The 21,922-nt window shown below is 34.2% G+C and overlaps 1 long non-coding RNA gene across 1 annotated transcript in view; it reads right to left on the reverse strand.

Moving 5' to 3' along the window:
• Positions 1–19,838: 19,838 nt before the first annotated feature.
• LOC121330791 overlaps positions 19,839–21,922 on the reverse strand; it is an 83,314-nt gene continuing 81,230 nt past the window's right edge. Inside the window, exon 3 of the long non-coding RNA XR_005951893.1 lies at positions 19,839–19,943. This is a non-coding gene — a long non-coding RNA (uncharacterized LOC121330791). The remainder of the gene's footprint in view (positions 19,944–21,922) is intronic.

Here is a 21,922-nt window from a genome sequence, read left to right on the forward strand (position 1 = left end):
AATTGTATTGCCACTCCAGGCCTGGCTTTAGGCAACTGAATTAAGATGCTACATGTTGCCTCGCCATATATTAATACACTTGTTCCACATCTTCTTTGCATTACTTAAACAATATATGAATCCCACGATAACAGACAGATATCCTTAACTAATTCAATTTTTCTTTATTTCTATAGGTAATAGCTGGAAATGAACGACCACATACAGCTACGATAATAAAGGTACCTATTAAACCAACTGTATATATGACATCCTAATTAACAATAATTGAGTCTCATAGTGACTGCAAGGACAATATTCCTCCCGACGATAAAGTTATATGAAAATGAAATCTGTCTCTCCAATCCTTTCTCTTCTGAGAACTGGGATTGCAGTGAATTCTCGACGAATAGCTTTGGGCTGTTATCTGAGTGTTTTGACAAATTATATGCTAATCATATGCTTGTCAAGTATGTTGTAGCACCGATGCCTTGGTGGTATAAAAAGTAGCAAAGTGAAAACAGTTTTGAATTGGTACATCATGTTTTATTCAGAAGGTGTTTGTGTCTGGGTATGTCCAAGCCATTTGCAAGGTGAGCAGTCACACTTGAAAGATCCTGAAGGGATTTTCTTTCTTCTCTTCTGTACAACGGACATAAAAAAAGAGCCATCTCGTTTTCTTGCTCCATTCTCAGACCAGAAAATCTGTCATGAAAAATGCTGTCACCTTTCCACCTCCACCATTGCATTTGTCGCCTTGGGAGGAGTGTTCGGAAGGGTAGAAAATCCAGTTACATTACAAAAGAAACTTCCCCTTGTAACAGTCAATCTAATTTTGACAGTAGGCTCCAAGTAACTGGAGCTAGAGAAGGATTTAAAACTAAACGAGTAGCCAAAATGAGTTCTAAATGATGGCTGGGTGATTCCGCGTACTGACCAAGGGAAAAAAAAAAGTGTTCTGCTAATTCACCGATTAAGCCTCTTCCTTCCTCATTATGCCTTGTCACCTTGGAAGAGTACTGACCTGTGACTGCATATATACTGCAGACACTGCTTTTAGCCATTCAGATTTTCAAAAGAAAAACCATTCATTTAAAATCTTGGAACCCCAGGACTTCCTTAATTGAAATAAACAACATAAATTATATATGATTCACTAGTTTCCTGAAAAATATATATATATATATATATATATATATATATATATATATATATATATATATATATATATATATCAAATCAAAAAACTATTATCAATCTTTTTGGTTCATTTAAGTCATTTATTCTGCATTTTGTGAAAACAAAGCTCCAACACAATAACTGTTTTTAATTATGGTTTGACATGAACCATGCATTACACATAAAACTAACCACATCATAAAAAATAAAATTCAAATTAAAAACATGTTTTTGGATTGCACAAAAGACATCTCAAGGCAAGTTCATTTTTTGTTTTGCTTGTAATGAAACATACAAAATAAGTATTCATGCAGCCTAAATCATAATAACCATTGACCAATACGTGGAAAGGACAATATGTGGCGCTAACTGTTTCTGTTTAGTTCTTAGAGGTTAGCAAGCGGTTACAATTTTGTAATTGTTTTATATGAATTTGTCTTTGATGTCATGTTAATATACTGGGTTCCGGAAGGGAAAAGGGAAATGGAATCTGATAACTGGCTCATTCACAAAGCTTTCACTCATGAGTTCATTCAGTTTTTAATATTCAAATATAGTATTTTTTAAACTGTTCTGTGTTGGAGTTTGCTTCATTAAAACAGTTGACGTGTTTCAGGAACTGCATTCTGTTCATAATATACAAACTGAAAAAATGCTTATTGTGAGGGTCCAACACTTAAAAACAACCTTCTGAGTTGAAAGCTACTAGTAATTGTATTTTAAAAAAATAGTACAGAAGATGTAATGTAGCCATATTGGGCTTGATTTGAAGATCCAATACTACCAGGCTGTTGATTTGTTCCTGCAATGTAACAGACGGCATCTGTTATATAGGAAATCATATTTTCGTTGCTGGAGTGCAGAATAGCAATTTGATAGCGACTTAAGCGTAGGATTAAGTTTATGTGTAGATGGTCCTAGAAGTTCCAGCTCCAGGTGACAATGTACACAGTAATGTCTTTACGGATTACTTGAAATAAATGTAAACCCTTTTCAACGATTTAGTTGATTCAGAGTTGTCCTTATGCAAGAGGTGGGACACTGTATTATTAGATTATAAAATGTTCATGTAAGTATACTAGTATACTAGTGAATTATTCCACAATAACAATAACTTCTTGCTCTCAGAAAATATTTTTTAACAAATTTGCACCAAGCTTTTTTTTTATTTAAATATCTGGACTTTTATATGTTAATGTGGAAAAGCATGTTATCTTGTTCATCAGCTATGAATATTTGACATTAGCTAGCTGTACTAATCAGCCCAGTTCATTCCTGAGACCCATTACTGAAAGACTCTGAGCTTTGGTTTTGGCTGTGATGACTGATTAATACTCATGTTATGAATCAGAAACCTAAGAAAACAAACAAAAAGGTTGAATTATTATAGGTATGAAGGCTTAGCATTTACTTTATTATACATGATGAAAAATATAAAACAAACTAAGAAAGCTGCAGTGAAAAAGCAAGCTACAAAAAGAGATTTCAGTAATGCAGTACTTCGTTAGCAATATACATTGTTTTATCATCACATGAAAGCAACACTATTTATTAGCTGTCCTCGGCAATAAACTGAACTATAATAACAGAAAACAGCATCCTGAGCCATATGGGTTAATTACATGGAGGGAGTTTTGTGTCCTATAAATTATTTTAATTAGCAAGCTATTGCAGAGATTACTTAAAGATGCAATATCTCTGTCTCTAGACTTAGATTACTGTAAAAACAACCCTGCTGAACAACTGCATTAACTCCATGGGGAAAATGAATACATTCAGGGTTATACATATTGTGATTTATTTCAGAGCTCATTAAGGCCTGGCCTTTTGTTTTTGCTTAAATAAAGTGCAGTCAGGATGTTGCACCTCAGCAGTAACCTCTGTTAACACTCTTTTGCTGCGGCAGCCTTTTATTCTATCCCCCCCCCCCCTTATGCAGCCTTTGTCCTTTTGGCTGTGCTGTGCTGAGCCTGCTGAATTAGGTGCCAAGTGGATCAAACTGTGGTAGGTGACTGGAGATTTGGAGAAGTTTTGTCTGTTACAAACTGAGCTGCAGCAGCGTGGACTCATTTCACTTAGCGGCAGTTTGTGTCTCATTAGGTAACACGCATTGCCTCTGAATCGGAAGGTCACAGGGTTGATCTCATGCGTGGCGATTACCTGGACATGTTCCATACAGCAAGTTGTAGGCGGGGTTGTGAAGTGCTGCTCCTCAGATGATGTGACAAACTGCAGTCCCTTCTGCACTGTGGACGTTACAAGATCCCACAGCACTTGACAGCAGGACAGCGAGGGCACTGACCCCAAAACACTGACAAAATCCCCCCATGTCCTTTAGAGACAATTGTGCATGCTCAAAAAGCTACCCAGCATGAAGATATAGCATACTCAAGACAAATAGAAGCACAGGGATATAGTTACTCCATTAAAAAAATTCTGTTGCATTTAATATATAAGAATATTTGAACATAATCATGACATCATACACACAGACTAGGGTGTGTGAACTATGCATCAGCTGCAGAGTCACTTACAATGTCTCACCCGAAAGACAGATCACACAGAGGTTAACTGACTTGCTCAAGGTCACACAATGAGTCAGTGAGAGAGCCAGGATTTGAACCGGGGACCTTCTGGTTACAAGCCTTTTTATAGGTAAACATAAGGGATCTGCCACAACATTTTATTTTACCAACTATTAGACATTTCAGGCTACACCTTAGAAGCTTCTTAATTTTGCAATGTTAGCAGTTCTACCCACTGTCCCTGATTATCTGTCCAAACAAAGTCACTATATTAAAACAAAATAAATTACGGAAGCACATATGTATAAAAACTTTTTTTTTTTTTTTTTCTGAATACCACTTTTGTATTAATTGTAAGTCATTACAGTCAGTAGACCTTGAGATGTTCTAACATCCTTTACAAAAGTTAGGAAATGTTTGGATTGTACCGCGACACACCGACAGAACTTTAAGTTCAATATATATCGAAACCAGTGCAAATTGTTTAGTACGTTTTAACATTTACAGGTAACCCTGGCGGTCAGTTAACAACGGCTGACTCTTCATATAGTCACACTTCTCAGAGATACAGTAATTCAAGGTTCAAATTTGACGAACAAGATGTTTATTAAATACAAACATATTGATCCACTTAATCATACGTTAACCATGAAAAGAACCATTACACAAAAACAAAACCACTTAAAGGTACTCTCTTTTTTTTTCCTACATGTAAAAGGTAAAGTGTTTCACGATGATTGCGCCTCTTTGACCGAACTTCCATATTCATAAACAGTCTCTTTTGGTACGATACATATTTTATTGTGTAAATATATGGTTACCGAACTATTATTTTTGATCGACATATTGTGAGTCCGGGTTTATGCATATTTCCCACATTTGGCTGGTGTTGTTTCGTTCATGACACGTACAGTGTTAACACGTAAGTCCCAGTTGTATGTATGCAAAATACTGTTTATATTCGGTGTGACCTTTGTATTGGCATGTGTCGTTAATCGAATACTCATGTAAAAATAAGTCAAATTGCTGTGAATGTTAAGAGCGTAGAATATGTCATGTTGAGACATAACAAAATACATCTTTGTCAGAAGTCAAATTGAAACTCGAAGAATGATATGTCTGTTTGTTCTAGCTATAAAGATTTCGACATACTGAGAAAATTGTCCTAATACCACATATTAATAATAACATCGTACATGGATGTTGGGTCGACATGATAAAACGAGACGTATGTTTGATTAGCATATAGATGTATTCATGTGATGTTGACTTGGGGTTATAGCCTACAATAAAGCTTTACGGTATAATGTGGCTGTAGATAAAAAACGTATCTATTTTCTTTTTTTTTTTTTTAAACACCATTTTTTTTTTTCAAACTTTAATTTAACAATACTGCCTGAACCAGTATTGTTAAATACCAGAATGCCATATTACAAAACATAAATTCTGTAGGCATTACTAAAATAACGGTGGAGGATGAGCCCTCATTGTATTACATGTATATGAGACTTTTTCTTTAGTGCGCCTCGGAATAGTTCCATCTTTTCTTAATTTCCACCGTTCTTTTAATAATGACACTTGTGGGGAGACCTTTTTAGGTGCTTCTAAGAAGCCTTTTTATATGGATTCTATATTCTCTATTTGCAGACTTTCTTTTTTGTCATGTAAGCTATGAAACATGTATTGAAAATTAGTTTACAAAACTATTATACGGTATTATCAATTTACAAACTGACTTGATCAGAAGCTTCTTATCTCTTTGCAAAATGTTATTAAATGTTTCTTTTCTACCCACTCACCCTGATTATCTGTCCACTGTGGCAAAGTCACCTGCTTTTCAGAGTTCTTAAAATAATCAAAACGATAATTACTGGCAGCTTTAACGGAAGCAGAATATATCCCTCCCAATTTTAGCAGTTTGTTCAGAAAAGCCCCAGAATTACATATGCATCAAGGGCTAAAGCGCAGAGAGACATTGCCCCCGCAAATCACGTATTAATTGCGTGTTTATGCCATTGTGTGTGTTTTATAAATCCCATCCAAGAATTCAGAACCCTCAGTGCCCATTTTACGGTCGTAAAACATGCGCAATCCTTTTAGAAATCTGGGCCTCAGTTCTGTTCTTTTAAAAGCATTGCTAAGCAACGCTACTGATAAGTACGCTTAACATGTGACATTTGTTAAAGTTATTACTAAAGAAACAAGCCATTTTTGAAGAGATTGAAAAATACATTTGTTGCCCAATTTTAGTTTCTTTCGGTATTTTTTAATGACCTATGTAGCAAGACTTCCCTGTATACCAGTGTTCTAATACAAGTTACCTAAAACGTTTAGTACTAATCTAATATATTACATATTAGATCAGTACTAAACTAATCTAATATGTATTACATATTTAGGGCCTCATTTACGAAAGGGTATTAAATGTAGCTGTAATGTGCACGTTAAGTAGTGACCCTAACGAGCATCATAAATCAAATTTACTGGCCCATACCATAGCTTTCACACTACATGTATTGTGAGCGATCATTTAATGTACACAAGACTTACCCGTGACCACCGGGATATAAAAAGTCCCAGCAGTCCAGGCATATCTTTTGGTCAGTGGCATATTGTGAAAGGTGCAGGTGGCTTACACTGACCGAAAATGAGCCACCAACAAACGCAGCAGTCTGCAGGGGACAGGCAGAGGCAACTCTGAGAGAGTTAGAAAATTTAGTGGAGGAGGTTGTTTTAAATTATAATACCTTGTTTTGTCCACTGTTTTATTTAACCACTTTATTATTTGTACCAATGTAATGAGCTATAAAATAAAATCTAACATTAATTCACGTTTATTCACACTTTGTCTGTTATTTACAGACAATTTTCACTGCTCTATATGAAAACTTTAATGCAAGTAATGCCTTCATGATCCCAGATAGATTTCAGCCCAGAAAAATAGGTTTAAAAAGTACGTCTATCAGTGGTTAAAGCCCGGTTTCCAAATGAACTAATTATCGCTCACTTTAAAGTGCACACTACGATTATCGCCCTTTAGTAAATATGGTGTGTGTGAATAAAGCTCATCTCATTATTCAGAGCGGGGTGCTTCATTTAAATATGCATTACCATACACATCACATATTCATTTTGTTTACCATAGTGTGGCACAATAAAATCAGTGTGTGCCATAATATGCTCATTATTTTGCGCGATAGTGAATACAATTGCAATAGTAAATATGGAAATCATGAACTTTCACACTAATTACAATTTTAGTGCACTTTCATAAATGAGGCCCCAGTGTACAATTGAAACTTAAACTTCATCATTTACAGACGTTCTCTATGCACAGTCTTTAAGTTCAACATTGACCTGTAGTCCCAATACACACTACTTTTTATGAGTGATTTAAGTTAAGCTTGAGAGAAAGTTGTGTATTGTGGTTGCACTACTACAAACAGGTCTTGATCCTTCCTCATAAATTATGAAATTGATGCATTTAATTCCGTTATCTATAAGCTGGCACCTGGAATTTTAGGAAGCTCTGGCTACATCAACTAAAACCCACAATTATGTGTTTTCATACATATCTGCCACATATGGAATTTAAGCTGCAAGCGAATGGCTAATGAATAAAATAAATATGCATAGCATTATATGCTATCAAAACAACTGCATCTATCAGCCAATTATTTTGTGTTAAGATAGTGACCTTGAATTTACTATGAATAAAATTGCATCCCACATACACTGCTTATATCTTCTGGCTTAATCAATACATTTCCCAGGCATTCGTTTACTATTATGATTCATTTACTACAGTGATTCAGTCATGGTAATAAAAGATCACAGACAGATTAACACTTGTTGACACTTTAGTATGCATATGTAATTATTGGTATGGTTTACAGGAATTGTTACATTAGGCATGTACTACACAGATTATAAAACACAACAATAGTACATAGACATTTAATAAAATGAATTCATTATATTATATAATAATAATAGTAATAATAATAATAATAATATGTAAATTGCATTTTAAAAAGTATAGCAGAGGGTATCATATAAGAAAATGAAAGGGCTGAGGTAATGAATTCAAAGTGAAGGTCCTCAAAATCACAACCAATATAAATGCTTTAGTTCAAAATATCGGATAATCTACATAATCATCTTCCATTCACACTTCTTTATCCTTTTCCTCAGCGTCACACAACACAGGCAACATTACAAGTGGCACCATTGTACAACTGATCACATATCATCTTGTGAAATTGGCAAAAGCTAGTCTTATGTGACAACCGCTCAGAGTCACACATTTTGAACTAATAGACTATAGTTGTCTGTTAATTATTGACTGCCAAGTCAGGAGCCTTTGGTGGTTGTAATTAACCTGTCTCAACCTTACTGGGTCTATTAATAAATCAAGACCTGTGTCTTTTGTTCACGATTAAGTATATATTGGTAGTGCAGATTTATATATTGAAAGAGACTTGTTGGAAATGTTAAGAGGCCATGTAATAATTGCTCTGTATAGTAATGACAGTAACTGCAGCCAAGTTAGAAATAAATGTATACAGAGTATAGAAACATTTAAGTCTGGATTAAATTTCCTTTTTGGCAATGTTTTAAAAACAGTAGATATATAGCCCTACCAAACAGCATAATTTCAGCCTGTGATAAATTGGCCTTTACCAAATTTAACAATTTTGTTGCTGTGATAACCCTTTATTGCTTCTATGGAGGTATGCCTTTACACTAGAAGCCCTGCGGCAGTCATTTTGGCGTTTTTTGGTTTTAAAATGTAATTTTCTCCACTTGTGTAACATATGTGGCTGTGCGTTCATGTACCTTTCTGTCCATGTGTCCAAACATGAAACGCGGGAGTGCAGAAATAAAGGAGATACATTACACTATACCTAAAAGCCCCAGGAGCAGTCACATTGAGGATCACACAGAAAACAATTGTACTTTGATTATACAGAATGGTATTCTACTTTATCATTTTTATTTTATAGTCCACAATTGGTTTAGCTGTAATTAGATTAGTCTCTACTCTCTGCCTGCGTGAATGACTGACAGCCTGTTCAAAGGCTGGTGCCTGCTTGCCAGGTGTGCTTTTTTGGTCAGTCAATTACCATAGGGACTAGTGAAAAAAAAATACCAGAGACTGTGGAGTTGTACAACGCAACAAAATATAGAGTTGATGTTTTGGATCAGACGGCACGGAAGTATTCTGTGAAAAATGGCTCCTGACGGTGGCCTGTTCAGGTGTTATATAATGTATTGGACCTAGCAGCCATCAACTCCTGGGTATATTACAAAGAATGCACAGAGAAAATGTTATAGTTAGCACAGGCTCTTTGCATGAAGCATTTGGAACAGAGGGAGACTGCCAAGCATGTGCCCACAGCTGAAGCTGGCAACCCCACTGAGAGCCAGAATAGATGCCAATGCCAGGTTGGCAAGTGCAATAAAAATCAAACTTCAGACAGCTGTGCCCTGTGCAGAAAGGCGGTGTGTGGAAAGGGCACTGCAGGTATGGAGATGCACATTATCTCTGTTGATTGTGGACAGCCTTAGACTCAAGGTAAAGGAATACCCTTTTGTCCAAAAAAAGCAGAAAAAAAAAAGTTTTTTATAACTTCTTGTGCTGCTGCGCTTCTGTAAAAAGTTTTCTTCTAAGGTTATTTATCGACATTGCTTAGTTGCTTTTGCGCATATGATAATAAACCGATTTCTGTTGAAAAGTAAAAAAATGTATTGCTATTGTTTCAGTTGTATAAATATGTATATTGTAAACCAATGTCTGTTCAGATGTTATTTATTTATTTACTTTTTCTTGTTTTGATTTGTAAAATAAACGTGTGTGTGTGTGTGTGTGTGTGTATATATAATATTTAATATGCTTCGCTTGTTCAGATGTTTATGTGACATACTCAATAAAAAAAAAAAATATTACATCCAACTGTTTCTCCTTTCGTTATACTATTTGCAGTGTTTTCAATACAGCAGTTTTCACAATACACAATTATAACCACATATCAATTACTGTAGTTGGTTTTCTAGAAATGTCTATTAATCAGATTGTCAATTAACTGGACCACTTTGTAATAACACATTTTACAGCAAGTTTAAAGCTGGCAAAGCTAGGCGCAGTAGTTTTCAGTCTTGCAATGTGTTTTTGTTACCTTTATGTTGTGGGTCAATAATCCAGAAAATCAGTTAACGAGACTGCTTACCCCATTAGTCCAGTAACTGGACGTTGTACTTTGTACTGTTATGCATAAAAACTGAACTAAAAAAAGGAACGATTACATTATCTGTGTTTGCAGAAAACACTTTACTTAACTACACTGCTTTTTGGCTGATCCCTTTAAATCTATCTCAGCATTTTTTGTGCATTTTAACTGTTTTTCTAAGATTATTTTTACAACGGGCATTTCTAAAGATCTATATGGGCTCAACAAAAACAAACGAATATGTCATTTTAAATCTATATTTGTTCACTATGCAAGTTTCGCTGTTACAGATTAAGTGATCCTTTGAACAATATGTTGCTTATCTCTTATAGAAGAAAAATGGCTTCTGTGATATATCATGGCTTAAGCAGGCAGAATGTATGGATCTTGCACTCCCATATGTCTCTAATACAGTACAGATCTGTATGTATATATTAGTAAAGCAGTGGTTATGTATATATTCTATAGCTTCACTACTTAAGGATTTACACTTAGAAAGTCAAGTCATTTTTATTAGGTTACATGTAGTTTCACTATATCCCTTGGCTGGTTTCTAAATGATCTTCCTTATTTCAGCTGGGTTATCCACTGTGGTTTGTTTGAAAAACATGCCTGAAGAATGTTAAGCCTGTGAATGTCAGCAGCTGAGAACCAAACACCCTTGATACTCGAAAGGACCTTTTCAAGTCAGAGGCCCGATAATGGATGTGTCCATTGAATGCACTGGTGGCTGGCTGAACTTCCACAGTAATATACTGGTCTATAACCATGCCGAGACCCATATCATATTCTATGTATTTTACAAAATGTGTCTGCAGAGGTTGATCCATCATTTGATGAATTCATAATGTAAAAAAAATCTGCAGTCGCTAATACTCTTGGAATTCTGGTATTCTACTTTTAGAATGTATTGTGTACAGCTTTAGATTTAATTTCCACTCCCACTTAATGCTTTTTTTTTTTTTTTTTTTTTTTTAAATTTAGTATTTTATGATTTTCTCCCAGTTTTAGAATATTAAATTATTATTTAAGCTAGACTCACCACTACCACCCCTGCGCTGACTCAGGAGCAGCGAAAAAGAACATACGCTGTCCTCCGAAGCTGACTGTTTCTTTTCACACTGCAGACTCACTATGCAGCCACCTCGGAGCTACAGCTGTGGCTGAATATCATCCCCCTAGTTCTGGATGATAATTTTTATCTAATTTTCTTCTCATGGAGTGAACTTATTTATTCTTGGTTTTTCCTTTTTTTCTTCCGAGCAAAAATGTTTTCTGGCCCATCGTGTTGCTGATGTAATGACACAGCGATGCTAATCATATCCTCCAATGCAGCCACTGACTTTGAATCATGTTGTCACAGATTTCCCTTAAAAGCACATAGCTTTCAACTCATAATAGCATGGCAGACACCAGGGACCTAACATACTGTGCACCTTTCTACACTTCTTCCATCTCCTACTTAATGACAGACATGTTAGTTTAAGACACCTAAAAATACAGTTGCCATGGAACAAAAAAAAAAAAAAAAACTTTTGTGTTGGTCTCATAGCCATACATTCAAAAGCCCAGAAAAGTGTGTTTTCCACTACTTTCAAGCTAACACAATTTTGACTTTGACTGTGTGTACACCTCTACCCAGCTGGATTTCCAATGAACCCATTAATCCTGCAAAACCTTTGATATGCACGCTTTATCACCAGTCATGAACAAAGAAAATTACTTAGTTTCTTTCTTTCAAAAGCTCAATTGCTAACTTTATCCTGTTATGAACAGTATGAATGATTTAATGTGGAAAGCAATATCCGGAGTTTAAATAGCAAACAATTATTTCGCTGCATGTGAAATATTAAAATCACTGAGGATGAATCAGAACACAGAAAACCTTGACCCCCCCCCATCCCCCCCGGACTGTTTAAGTTGATACAGATTTCTCCATTTATTTTTAGTCTCCAAAACCCCCTTCTCTGTGCTGCCATAAGAATTACACCCAATGGGTCAAGACAGATGAAAACAATTTTAAAAAGCAGTGTACAGACAGAACCTGTATAATCAAATCTGTGTTTTTAACTTCTGAAGAGGCTAGCAATAGTTTTTTTTTTTTTTTTTTTTTATTGGTAACATGTATCCAAAAATGGATAAAGCGCTGAACTCAGCACAGTACTAGTAGACTTGCTGTAATCATTTGTTTTATTTTCTATTTTATTTATTCATTCATTCTTTAACCAGGAAAAAAAAAACAAACATTGAGATTAAGGCCTCTTTTACAAAAGTGTCCTGGCAAGATGACCAGAAACAGACAACAGTAAGTTCACATCCCTAAAAACAACATCACTCTAAAAGACAATCTCATCATACATTCAATCCAGAATCAGAAACACTTACACGTTGACATTTCTATAATGACTATGCTATACAAAAAATATATATTTAGATAAAATAAAATAAGTCTTCTCCCAGTTATATTTAAACATATACAAATAAAAAAAATAAATAAAATAAAAAAAAAAAACATATTAACTTAAATTAAAATAACATTCACATGCAAACACTACTACTATGGTGGCCATCTTGATTGTATAAGAAGGAAAAATTAAATAGAAAAAGATAAATAAAGATACAGAGAGAAATGGTAGATGAAAACAAGGCAGACATACAAAAGCAAATTAAGAATTATAAACATTATTAAAGAAGACTTATATTTGTAAGGGCTGAAAAGTTATTCTTTCTGCTCACTTATGTTCTACAATTATGAATCATGAATGAGAAATCAACCAATCACTTTTAACCCTCATATTTGGTTTCAGGTCTATTTGACCCAACTCTAGTTTCCAATTAGCTTAAATGCTATTTTTCTTTTCATTTTCTGTGTACTATTTTATGACTTTTCCTAAGTTGGGGTCATGAACTTATACACAGAAAACAGCACCTTTGAGCTGTTTATTTTTTTTACAACAGGTCACGTATACAAATAAGATGTTTCGGATCACTGTGACCTGTAGCATTTATCTATGTAGATTTGTGTACAGGAATAAAACAAACTTCTTTAATTTGTTATTTTATTATTATTACATTTGTATTATTTCTGAAAATGGTTGCACCTGTCTGGAGATATTTATAAACTAAAAAACAAACAATATATATCTACAAAGCAGAGCCAAATGTTCTCTGTCAGTATTGCAACAGCATCTCACTGGTAAAGACATTCCAAAATGAGGAGCTCCCAGGTTGGCAGTCAAACAAGTTTTATCACAGCTAAAAGACCATAAAAGAGTAAAACCTTTGCAAATAAAAACATGTAATCCATTTAAGGCTGTTTAAATTAGTTTGAAATTGCATCGGGTCAATATGACCCAAAACATAACAGATTCTCAACACAACAGGAGGGTTAAATATTGTGCACAGAACATACAACAAAACACTAAAGTTAAAACCCAACAATACTTGTTCTGTTTAATAGTAATTCCTAACTACAATATATCTTTTTGTGATTTTTGACAAGTTAGCAGAACATCCAAAAGGAACACTTTTCACTTTGCACCCACATTGTACAATGTTTTGGATTGTATGCAAAGGCTCATGAACTTTGTTTATCATGATGTTCAGAGATTAATGAGCAAGAACACTTTGTTCTTTTGTATCTATTTAATTCGATAAAAATAAAAAATAAAACAACATCTTCTTGAATACGGTTCAGCTTTAGGAGAACACAGGTGTTAGGTTATCATTTGTGACAAATCATTACAAAACGCTATTTACAATGAGTGAATAGGATGGCTGGTATATATTGACAGACATAACATGCACCTGGCAGTATTTTTCCAAATAGATTTCTTAAATCAAATTAGTTTTTAATTCCTGTACGATTGCATAGCTCAAATGATAAGAATGGCTTTCATTTTACTTAAATACAACATGACTGGAATATAGACACGTTCATTGAAATGACTGGTAGCTTACCAAAACATAAGGTTTGGCTGTCAGTTAGTTGTTTCTTAAGGTCTGAACTTAAGAACATTGTTACCCCAAGTGATGTTGACTTTTTGTTTATATGGGCTTCTGTTTTTCAGTAATTATGAAGCTCTTTTTCTGGGGATTTTGTTTTTTTTATAAGTGAACTGACTGGTTATTTCTGCTATTGCCCCCAAATTACTGTTTTGTTGTTTTGATGCATGGGGGCATCCTGTAAACAGCTAAAATCAAATACCAGCACAGATGGGAATCACAGAGTGTGATGTATCTTACTGCAACAAAATACAGCAAACTGCACCATGAGCAAAACATGCCACATGAAACAAAATACGTGTTATTTTGTTTTTTCCTTTTCTTAATGTTTCAGGCATGTTTTATCTGTGTTAAATCCTGTCAAAATGGCCAATAGATTCAAAATGATTTCAAAAACCTTTTTTTTTTTTTTAATTAATTAATTGCATCCCTATCCTTTCAATTGTCTCGTTTTAAAAACATTTTAATGATATTGCTGTGCATAAAAAAAAACTATAAACACAAAAATGTTGTGCAGAATATTTTTTTTTTTTTTTTTTTTTTTTTTTTAAACAGCTTGGGACTGAAAAGTTTGATTCCTTCATTTCTGTTAGGAATATATATAAAAAAATCAATATTAAAAAAATAAATAAAGTGAAAATGCAGTTTTGAGCTGTTTATTGTCAGTTTTATTACTTTACCTAAAAGAAAATGGAGAATGCAATCAATTTTGTTTCAGGCCTGCTGGTTTAAAGGACAAAGAGAGGAATTCTATACATATCAAAGAAAGGGAAGCACTGCCTGATGGATTCTCCAGTAAACTATTAAGGGGAAATTAGAAAGATACATTGTCAGAGCTCCTTTTGAATTACTCCTTTTGCTTTCTCACAACAGGAAAAAAAAGTGTGGCAATGTTCCATGCAATCAGTCATCTAATTACAGAGGAGTATCAGACTGAGAAAGACCCCAAAAGCTCTAACTCTAAGCTTTCTACAACAGCTGTTTTCAATCATTAAAATTGTTTAAACTTTACAAATGCAATAGTGTAGCCTATTTAGGTCTATTGTAAAACAGCACATTTCTTGGCTATCGTAATAGTAATTATACAGTAAAACATGTATGTCTATGCTATTGTATTGTTATAGGGTTCATAATGCAAATGACTACATAATCCTACAATGGAGCATCCATACTGTACAGTAGGTACATTAACTGGCAAACAACACCACTTCATGACAACAGGTTAAATAAAATACCAGTTATACCTCTAGGTTAGTACTGCACAGACTGATTCATAAAATAACATCATCAGTGTTATAATAAGATTTGTTAAAAAATATATATATAATATATATATATATATAATATATATATATATATATATATATATATATTATATATATATTCTAAGATTTCTAAGGTTTCAAGAAATGCTTATTAAAGATGCAAATCCACTGAAAATATTGATTTTCTTTTCACTGTTGTTGCCATATTCCCAATTGCCTTTGTTTGGAATTACAGGCCAAGTTAAGACAGGAGGGATATCCAATGCTAAGATCTATTACATAGAGGAAAGGGAAAGAAGTCAAACAGATTTAAAGGCATTTATCTCAGTGGGGAGGCTAAAGTGGTTGTTTCATGTTTTTAGTCACCATCAAAAACAACAAAATCTTTCTTTTTTCAATAATATGGCTTAACTGCTAAATGCATGCCCTAAAAGCATTTCAGTGAAAAGATGGAATCAGACGCATTTTGATTAAGAAGACTGCACTCTCAATAAGACAGTCTAGACCAAATAGCTTAATTTCAGTCAAGCAATGATGGTTGGCATAACAATGGTTTACCACAAGAATCTTTGAATTATGCTGCATACTTTAATGTGTGTATGTGGTTTTTTTTGTTTGTTTTTTTTTATTATTTTACAATCTCAGGTTGAAATAATGTGTCTAAGTCTTTATTTTGGGACACTTCATAATTATGTTAATTCTACTGTGAAACAAATCCTAGACATTTAAAACAAACACATAGTATTTAAATAACTTAAAAATGTGTTTATGAGGGTTCCTAACTTATATATATATATATTTTTAAATAGACAGGGTGCTTGTTAATTTGTCAAAGTAAACATGTAATGATTAAAATTTTACGTCATTGTTATTCCAAAATGATTAAGGGAAACCAGAGTTTTTACACTTGAGCAGTTTGTGAAACAATTCAGTGCTTGCTCATTTTTGTAACTGCACTATCCAAAACCCTTAAAATATTTGTTAAAAAAAAAAAAAAAAAATCATTACATTTTCAAATTCAGTCGGCTCGAAGTGTCTGTTTGCTAATAAGAAACATAAAAAGAGAAGTGGAGGTCTAAAACTCCGCAGCTCAAGGCAAAAACTGAAGGTACCAACGAGGTTTGCAGGCAAAATGAGGTTATTAGACACTGTTTGTCATGCACGGCTGTGAGGCAAGCACAATAGCAAATCCCTCTACCTCATACGATTAATTCCGACACAGGCACTCGCAGGTCAAAGTATACACAAGTGTGTGCCTAATCTTTCAGAAATCAGGATATTTTCTCACAGCAATTAAAAAAAGGTCTAGGGTTTCAGCTCAAGCGAATTGAAACACAGGACACATTTAATCCTTAAAGTATTGATATCATCGCTTGTGTGCATAAATGCTTATGAAACACGCGTTTTGTCAGTTTTTTTAATTTCTATTTTAACAATACAGTATGAAATAAAACTCAACTATGGTTTGCAAAAAGGGGCACACAAATAAAGATGTATGCCTATAATTTTTATTTCTTGTCAGTTGTCTAGAAAAATACAGATGGTACCTGCATCTAGTTAAATTTTTATTAAGTATGCCTTTTCAAGCGTCATTTTCACTCATGCAGAAAGACACAAAATAACAAAAATACAGTTTCAGTCTGAAGAAAAATAAAGGAAACAAGTACCACTTGATTTACTTTATTTTAGGATTTTTTTGTGATTTTTTTTCAGACCAATTTGATATTGTATATATATATATATATATATATATATATATATATATATATATATATATATATATATATATATAATATATATATATATATATTATTTACTACATGTTGTAAAAAAATTTAAAAAAAAGACTAACATAAAAAACTGTTCCTGTGTATTGGATAGATAGCCTGCTGTGAAACGCTCAGACATCAAAATGCCCCTAACACTGTGAACTGTATTGTTCAGACAGATTGCTCCCGATACAGACAGATGAGAAAATCACAAGCTAGAATTAATTTTTAAAATTGTCTTCCTCAGGATTTAAGGACTTGGTTTTATTCCTGTAAACTCTATGGAGTTGTGTCTAGTTTTAAAAGTCACTTATTTAAAAGTGAAACGTGCTTCTAAATGTTTTGAGTAAATGCAATTTTAGGACAATCAGAGCTTGGAAAAACTATATTGCTTTAAGACTGGGTGTAGGACCACCAGAGGAAGCAAGGACAGAGCTAATTTGATGTGGCAAGCCTCCAAGGTGTGTTCTAGTGTGATAAGTGACCATTCCTCACTGATAACCAGTTTCATTACTTCAAGCAAGTTTGCAGCAATGCGCGCTCTGGAACACCAGTCTTGGATACAGCTTGCTAAGTAAGTGCAACAAGCAGATCTTTTATATTGCAACAGGGGGTGTAACCTTGATAGATTGCAGAATACAATTCTGGGATTCACTGCGCATAATCATAATCATTTGAGAACCAAATCTTTTACACAAAATGATCTGCTACAGTATACATTGCAGGTGTTTATAATATTTTATTACCCCCATATGTGACCCGGCTTTTGGTTTTCTTGGTAAACGTATTTCCTGTCGGTCACAATTTTTTAATATCATTTTTTGAAATGCGTAAAATTGTTTATATTACAAGAAGTTGCCCTGACAAGACTTTGGCCATGTCCACACTACATAACCCATCTTGAGAACCGTACTCAAAACCGTTCTAATAAATCCAGCTCAAAGCGTCCACACTGAAGTACTGTTTTATGTTTTGTGGGCTTAATGCGTACAAACACTATTAGAATAGTTTGGTTACAGTTCCTAGCAGCGCAATGAACAGTGGAAATGTATACAATAGTGTGTGGTATGCTCCACATTAATAAAGGTCAATATTGCTAAAAAGAAATATTTAGGGAAAAGTAAATACATACATTGACACACACACAAACGCATAAGTAGGACATCAAGTTTTCGGGTTTTATTTTTAATCAGGTGATTGTTTCATAATTAATAAAATAAATAAATAAATAAATAAAAATCTTCATATCTTTCCTTGAGCCTACTTCTGGTCCCCTTAATTTTATTTCAAACAGAGCTAACAAATTAAGTGAATTGTTCACCCCCGATCCTACTTTTAACATGCATTTCATGTTTTGCAGTTGCCTAATTTAACATTCTGCTTTTGTTACTTTCCCCACAAGTTTAACAGTGATGTCCTAACAGATTTATTTTTTATTTTTTATAAATATAAGTATAAAAATTAACATCTAGTGCGTAGTGTACTCTGATAGCAAGTCCTTTAGGTGCCTGCCCTGAATATTTCCCTAAACATATCACATCATTTTGGGATATTGGAGGATACACAAAAAATGTAGTTAGGTATTAAAGCATCCACACTTCTGATCAATGGCACTACCTGATGCGATCTAATTACATCTGGACTTGAGACTACCCCCTGAGGTGGTATTAAAACGCTGCGTAGAGTAGACGCAAACAGTATTTAGCACTTTTAAGCTGATTTAAAGGCAACTAATAGGGTTTAAAGGCATAGTGTGGACAGTACCTTGGAAAAAAAAAACATACTGTATGAATTATAAAGTTTAGTATAGCTAGGAAATATAACATTATACATGACCAAAGGGGACATTTTAAAACATACTATTACGTATTATTTTAATGGAACCCAGAACTTTGTTAGTTTACTGTCTATTTCTACAGACATGAAAGAGCATGAGGAATAATGATCTGATTATAGACTGAATCTTTGAGCTCTATCTTTGAACTCCAAAAAGGAATTGTAAAATGAAAGCATTTCTGGAACCACGCAAAGCAGTTAGAACAGCGAAACAAACAAAACTATGAAAGCAGCCGTGCATTTTATTGTACTGCAAGGGGTGCCAAATAAAACAGCATGAGACCTAAAATCTCCTTTGTCTGCTTGGATGAAGTCTTTAATAACTAGAATTCTAAAGAATTAACCATTCTGTTTGCAACAGACTGCTAAATTAGCCTGCACACTGACAATGCTTTATACAGTTCATCATAAAAAAGTGGGACTTATTTTTTTCTACATATTTGATCTATAATTCATTTCATCACCCAAAGGCTCTCAGGGGGGGGGGGGGGGGGGGGTATCTTTTTTTTTTTTTTAAATTTCACAGCAGCTTGAGAATTTCTATTTAGGCTCTTGTTTGTACACAAAGGTACCATGTGCAGTGAGCTATCATTCACACTCACCCTTTACAATGGATGTTGTAACAGGAATTAAATCAAAAGAATGACAGGTCTTTCAATACTGTCTTTTTAAAGGACATTTTTCAAAAATGGATTTGTCAGTTTCAAAATCTCATAATTGTGTCCACACAACTACAAAATGGAGATACCGACAGTGGCTTTGATAACGATAGACACTTTAATTTATTTCAGAACAACTTTCTGAAATTGAGTAAAAGCTGAGGCTTGCATTGCTAATTGTAAACATAAATCTTGGCAGGGCCTCCACGTACTGTTACAACAGCTATAGCATGTTATGTGACGCACTGCCGTGGCACATTCCAACAGATGAGGTTAAAAGCTCCAGAACTGCTTGTGCAAACTTTGTTGACTCTGTACCTACAATCTGACTTCAGGTTAAAAACACAGAGATTTTAGGGAACCCAAGTAAAAATCTACAACCCTACCTTGTTTTGTGGTTTCAAGCAATGCAAAGTCTCTTGTGCAGACACAGAAACAGCTTGTTTTTAAAACTCATATACACGTAGGTCAGGGCCCCGTCAGCACATATTTGAACCTAAAATAGAAGATAAACAGAGATAAATCCATAAAAAAATAAATAAACATTGTTTTAAACTTAAAATTAATAGAAACAACCAACATAAGCAGACTGACTGTGCTTTTATTTTTATTTTTTAACTTGCTAGACATTAATTATCCATATCGCTGACAGATAACACATTTAAACTAACAAGGCGTGGGCAAACAAGCCTTATTAATTCATAATAGTGTAAATGAATATTTATAAAAACTGACCTTAGCTTAGCAAACATCATATCTCAAACTGTTCCCTTCTCTATCTTCAAACTGTAAACACATTTGTTGTTTGGTTTCTAAAAGTGCAAACACCGTGCTGCTGTTTGTACAAAGCATAAAAGATGTTGTTTTTTCATAGCTTGCTGTTCGGAGGGGGGTTATGGCTGAATGACAGTCAACAACAGCACTGTAATGTATTCACTTACTGGAATAGTTGTTTTCCATTCACATACCACTTTTTTGTTTGCTGCTTTGTAAATGGTCACTGTGGCAGCTGATTCTGAAGCTTTTTGTAACACAGTCGTCAGTGTTTATATTTCATGTTTTCGATGTACTATAATCCAGCCTGTACTTGCCACTTCTGGGTTAATGACCCCCAGCTTGTCTGCACTCATACACACAACACGCTGACCACAGATGCATTTGGTTAACTGTACAAGCAATAGGACGGATCCGTTTCACAATACCTTATTCAACGGGTAAATCTGCTGTGGATTATTCCTTATCTTTGGTTAAGTCTGGTCTTCATTTTCTGCTTTTATTCAGTTTCAACCGTAAATGAGTTCCTTATGAAGAACTATCTACTCTACAGAGCCCAGATTCTTTCAGTAAATTAGAAATGTTGCCTCTAGAAATCAACCCATGGTCATTAAAATATTCAAATACAATCTAATTATTACACTACATTACAGCTATACGTGATTTGTGTTGTAACTATTATAACGTTAAAGTGCAACAAAACAAATATAACATTGCTTATATCACCACAAACCATGTTATCTGTCCTATACTTGAATGGGTTGAATACAAATAAGGGAAATACAGCAATGCTAATGCGTCCAGTGTGAATGGATTTAAGAGATTTCTAGAAATTAACTCGGCCACTATAAATTCACCTTCTATTCAGACAAACACATTTCATTGGTGACACTTGTTTGTTTTGCCCTGCTGATCACTTGAAAAGAGCCTATTGCTTTTGACACTTGCTGTCCATATTAATTTCTATCAAATCTCAGGGCTCAATGGGAATTTCAACTAACAGCCAGCTTAATAAAGCTGTTAAATATTACTGTGTGACAGACAAAAAAAAAAAAAAAAAAAAAGGTTTATACCAGGCTAGCATTGAAACTTGTGCTTTGCTGTTTAGAAGTTATCAGGTATAACTGCATCTGTTTCCAATCTGTCTATGATCAGATATGTTAATAATTTCATGTGCTGTCCAAGTTCCAACAACGAATGCTTCTCTTTATAGCTCGGAGCGAGCTTTTGCTCAGCATTTCTTTATTTAACTGTGATGGAAGACATTATCAGTACCCTGTTGTCAACTGTATCATGAGAAATAATACTGCACAGACTGCGGACAGGCTGTTCGTGCTGCTAGAGCTAAAGCACTTTCATTGTGTCAAGGAGATTTGCAAACGCTGGTAATGTCTCAAACACAGAAATTTTTATCACAATAAAATCCCTAAACTGCATAAAGAGAGATGAGTAAAAATTGTAAAAGCATAAGTGTAATAAAGCATTAGTAAATCACGAACATGGTAAATCATATATAAATATGGTAAATAAAATGGTTATCCATGAAAATTATTAATAATTACTGCTTTGGAAACATTTGCTTAACCAGTAATGGGCAAGGGGGGTATAGGCTTTATTTTCTACTGACCAATACACACAACAACATACTATTAACTAAAACAAACTACTAGCCCACCCCTTTTTTAAATAATTGTTCAGTGC

This window comes from Polyodon spathula, chromosome 18, assembly GCF_017654505.1.
Source record: "Polyodon spathula isolate WHYD16114869_AA chromosome 18, ASM1765450v1, whole genome shotgun sequence".
NCBI lineage: Eukaryota > Metazoa > Chordata > Actinopteri > Acipenseriformes > Polyodontidae > Polyodon > Polyodon spathula.